At 43.3% G+C, this 5,146-nt stretch overlaps 1 pseudogene; it reads right to left on the reverse strand.

The window, feature by feature from the left end:
* Positions 1-807: 807 nt before the first annotated feature.
* Positions 808-1,728, reverse strand: LOC129647814 (mitochondrial import inner membrane translocase subunit Tim17-B-like; annotated as a pseudogene).
* Positions 1,729-5,146: the final 3,418 nt, after the last annotated feature.

Below are 5,146 nucleotides of genomic sequence, written 5' to 3' on the forward strand. Positions count from 1 at the left end.
TTGTGACCACATGAATCGCAGCACGCCAGGCCTCCCTGTCCATCACCAACTCCCGGAGTTCATGCAAACTCATGTCCATCGAGTCGGTGATGCCATCCAGCCATCTCATCCTCTGTTGTCCCCTTCTCCTCCTGCCCTCAATCCCTCCCAGCATCAGAATCTTTTCCAATGAGTCAACTCTTCGCATGAGATGGCCAAAGTATTGGAGTTTCAGCCTCAGCATCAGTCCTTCCAATGAACACCCAGGACTTTAGGATGGACTTGTTGGATCTCCTTGCAGTCCAAGGGACTTGCAAGAGTCTTCTCCAGCACCTACCCACATCCTAAATGGTACCACATATAAATATGCTATAAACTTGACCTTTTTTAGGGTATGAGGTCTTGTTTTATGGGAGTGAGAACATTATTTTTTAAATACTGATTTTCAAAAGTTGAGATCACTTTCAATTTACTTTCAATTAAAATCTAAAGCAGACCAGAAAAATATTTATGATGTTAATTCCCACTTGTCTTCTCTTCCTCGTACGTGAACTTTGTTTTTAGTAAAGATACGGGAAAGTGTCTTAAATAAGCAAGAAAAAAAACTTTCTAAAATCCTATTTAAACTTGTATTTTTTTTTTTTTTTTCATTTTCAAAACTGGCTTTAAATACTCATCAGAGTGCCATGCGAAGCGACTGGGGTGAGAGCATGTTACACATATGAGCGGGGGCTGGAGTGCCATGAGAGAAGAGGGACCCAGCCATCAGGGCAGCTGGGGTGCCCCACCCCCACCCTGGGATAAGGGAACAGATAGAGGCCCTCTCTGGAGGGTCCCATGGGCCAACTGGGAGCCAGCCCTCCCTTCGAGGTAGATCATCCAGGAGGGGACCAAGAAGGAGCTCTCACAGTGGTGGTGATAGGCGGTCACTTCCTCAGTGGTACTGCTGATAGCTGGGGTAGCTTGGGCCCTGGGTACCCTCCTTAGGGGGCAGCTGGCCAGGGTCCTCCAAGAATGGGGGTGCATTGTGGCACTGCTGGGCAGTATAGCAAGTGAGAAGGATGCCAACACCCTCGATGAGTGCCAACAGGATGGCCCCCCATCATTGCCGAGCCCACCATGGCCAATGGGCCACTGCGGGCAGCCAGCACAGCCCTGGTCTATGCTCCACTGGTGATGGAGTTCCAGGGATCTTCCTTGCCCCGAAGCCGCACCAGACCGCAGTTGATGGTGGAAAACCGCGCTCCTCCCCCGCCCGCCAGAGTGAAGTCTCCACCGCAATCATCCACAATTCGCCCTGGGCAAGGTTCCCGAGCATACTCCTCCATGGCCCTGCACAGTATGGCTAAACCCCAGCCAGGCCACACCCCCCGTTGTATTTCTTTTCTACCAGTGCACTTTTGGAAGTGTTTTATCCATATGACACTCTAGTCCTGGTAGCGATAAAACACGATTGACAAGTCTATGTCCATATTTACAACTGGTAGGGATTCCTACTCTAATATTGACATTCTCAGTTCTCACTACAGTAGACTATTGCCAGGGACAGACACAATAATCCCCTCAATTGCATGCCTTTTCAATGTGACTCTGCTACTCCTTCCATCAGTGAAAGTGAAAGTGTTAGTCACTCAGTCATGTCCACCTCTTTGGGACCCCCATGGACTGTAGCCCACCAGGCTCCTCTGTCCATGAAATTCTCCAGGCAAGAATACTTCCGTCAGTGAGTGGAGTCGATTTCCTCTCCCCGTGAACCTGGGTTGGCTTTGTGACTTTCTTGACTCACAGAATTTAGCAGGTGTGAGTTCCAGGCACCCTTGTGGAGCCCCACGCCTCCATGTAAGGAAGCCCAGGCTGTCCTGTTAGATAAGTGTCTCAGAGGAAGGAGCCCCAAGGTGCCCAGCTGACAGCCATACCCAGACATGTGAGTGGGACCATGCTGCATCCTCCAGCTGGAGCCATAACCAGCCCACACATGTAGAGCAAATGTGTATCTTTTCCACTGAGTCCACTCAGATGGCAGGTCTACAAAATCATAAGCAAATTACTGCTTTATGCCACTGTGTTTTGGGGTACTTTGTTACCTAGCAGTAGATAACCAAACTACTGACTTTACATAAAATGACTTAATTGTGTACAGCTACCCAAATTTGGTATATCCAGGATGAAATACTTAACCTCAGAAAGCATCACCTGTCTAAATACAAAAATGTAAATGATTGAAGTTCAAATTATGCTCCAAATCAGAGACCACTTCCCCCAGACCCCTGTTTGCCTTCTTCTATGGCAGTGGCCCTCAAAGTGTGGTGCCGGAACAACAGTATCAACAACACATGAGAATTTGTTAGAAATGCAGATTTTGGGCCTTTTACTGAGAGAGAAACTCTGAGGATGGGGCCCAGAAATCTGTATTTCAACAAGCCTTGTAGGTGAGTCTGATGCATGCTGAAGTTTGAGAACCACTGTTCTATAGCAATAATACTTCTGATGCTTAACTGGTATACCTGGCCACCTGGATAAAAACTAGGTTAGGTGGCTAGGTAAAGCCACGGCTAAGTTCCAACAAACAAAAAGTAAGCAGAAATGGGAAAAGGGGTGTTCTCTTCTCTGTCTCTTTCACCTTCATGCTGGCTGGAATTCAGATATGATGGGTGGAGCCCTGGAAGCTGTCTTTGATCATGAGATGATCCTGGGAAAGGAATCCATGCACAGCAGAGCAACAAGATAGAAGGAGCCCAGGCCCCTGATATTATGGAGATGCCACGTGCCCTGACTTCCTGAACATGAGGAATTCCTATCTTCAGTTCTGTTTCTAAAGTTTTCTACCCCTCACAATTAAATCCTAACTAAGATATCATTCTAAGTAGTACCCCTTCCCCTTACCAGCTGAAATATTCTTTAATATAAGAATATTTTATTTTCTTCACTTGTCACAAGCTATTCTTTAGGTTGTTTCTATTTTCATTTGCCTATTAACCATCTCCTTATTTGACTGGAAGCTCATGGGGGCAGTTTTATTCATCATTGAATCCCCAGCATCCAACACATTTTACCCTCCAAACGAGGACTTGGAGAATATTTACTGAATCAAATGGACAGATGAAAGGATGGATGTAGTAAAGCCACAGTTTTTCCTGAGATCTTTAAGCACTGATAAAATGATCAAGCCTTAAATAAATCTTTTTACGTCCAGTAAAACTATCTCCCTACAACATCTTATCTGTTCCACAATGTAATCTAAACATGAAGCAATAATAGTAACTAACACTTTTATACATCTTGTGTGAAAGTCACTCAGTCGTGTCTGGCTCTTTCCAACCCCATGGACTGTGTAGTCTTTGAGGCTCCTCTGTCCATGGAATTCTCCAGGTCAGAATACCGAAGTGGGTAGCCGTTCTCTTCTCCAGGGGATCTTCCAAACCCAGGGATTAAACCCAGGTCTACCACATTGCAGGCAGATTCTTTCCCATCTGAGCCACCAGGGAAGCCCAAGAATACTGGAGTGGGTAGCCTATGCCTTCTCCAGCAGATCTTCTCCAGCAGATCTTCCTGACTCAGGAATCAAACCAGGGTCTCCTGCATTACACCAAAACAAGCTCCAAAAGAGGCACATACTATAATATACCTTACCAGTATTCCTCAAACCTGTCAAAAATCATCAAAAACAGGAAAGTTTGAGAAAGTGTCACAGGGAACTTAAGAAGACATGACTAGAAAATGTAACCTAGTATTCTGGATGGAATTATGGGAACAGAAAAGGGCATTAGGTAGAGACGAAGGAAATCTGAATAAATTAAATACTTTAGCTGATAATAATATGTCACTATTGGTTTAGTAATTGTAACAAATGTACCACACTGATACAAGATGTTAATAGCAGGGAAACTGGGCATGGGGTGGGGTAAGGTGGGGGATGTGGGTATATACTCTCTGTACTATCTGCTCACTTCCTTAAATCTAAAACTGTTCTAAAAAAATGAAGTCTATTTTTTAAAAAAGACATATATTAATTCTCATGAAAACTGAGATGGGAACCATGATGAGCCCTATTTTACAGATAAGAGTACCTTAAGTTCGGTTTCCCCAAGTCTTTGAGACTTAGAATATACATCTCTTCTGCACCAAAATGTATTTGATTCATTTAAATAATGTGTATTGATTACTGTCTGCCAGTCAGAGACTGAGCTTAGGTGATTCTATGAAGAGAGGCACAATTAGGAAGGCAGAAAGAGCTTTGTATCTACCTACTGAAATTAAAGGGCACAAGCAAACATTTTATTAATAAAGTGTGCACAATTCTAAAATGTATTTTACATGGTGACAGCACATATACTCCTTCAATAGCTAGAAACAACTGAGCCTGACATCTAATTATCAAGAATAATTATTTAAATATGAAGCCACCACATGGCATAAATTTTTAAGAACACATAAGCCATATATCAGAAGTTACAAGGCTGTTTAAGAATGAATTTGTATCTTATCCCAGATACTAAAATAACTAAGGCTCTATCTTTGAGGACAATCCCTGGTCTATTGAAAGAACACCTCAAAGGAGAAAACTTCCTATGTCATTTGCATTCCTTTCTGAAGATATTCAGTGTAAACTCCCTTAACTGTTATTTTGGCTGGTAGAACCTTAACATTTTCATTACTGATTACTCCACTGATCAAAACAAAGATTTGGTACATTGGCTGATCAAGCTGAAATTCCTGGCCCATGCCAGTCTGACCATGAAATGTCATACATGCTCACATAATGTGGTACACCAAGACAAAAATAAGCTTTTTTTTTTTTTTGCAAAGTGTATTATTACCTCTGAGGCTTCTTGATTTTCATACCTGGAACTGTAAGCAACAGGTAGACTCCAATCTAAATATCCACCTGAAACAATACCCAAGGGAGCACTTTGTACCCGTAACTTCACTGCTTCTTGTGATTCCTTTAGCTGCCTCACTGTATTTAGCCTTAAAAGTCCAGCTGAGGCATTAGGTCCTTCACAAAGTTTTAGCCTGCTCAGTGTGGGCCATGGCACCTTGTACAGACCTCAGTCATAGTACTTACCACAATTCAGTACATTTTAACAAGTAATGAATAAATGCAGGTGAGGTACCATTCTGGGCATCTGGGAAACATCAGTGAACAAATCAAAGATGCCTACCCTTG

This window comes from Bubalus kerabau, chromosome 3 (assembly GCF_029407905.1).
Source record: "Bubalus kerabau isolate K-KA32 ecotype Philippines breed swamp buffalo chromosome 3, PCC_UOA_SB_1v2, whole genome shotgun sequence".
Taxonomy (NCBI): domain Eukaryota; kingdom Metazoa; phylum Chordata; class Mammalia; order Artiodactyla; family Bovidae; genus Bubalus; species Bubalus kerabau.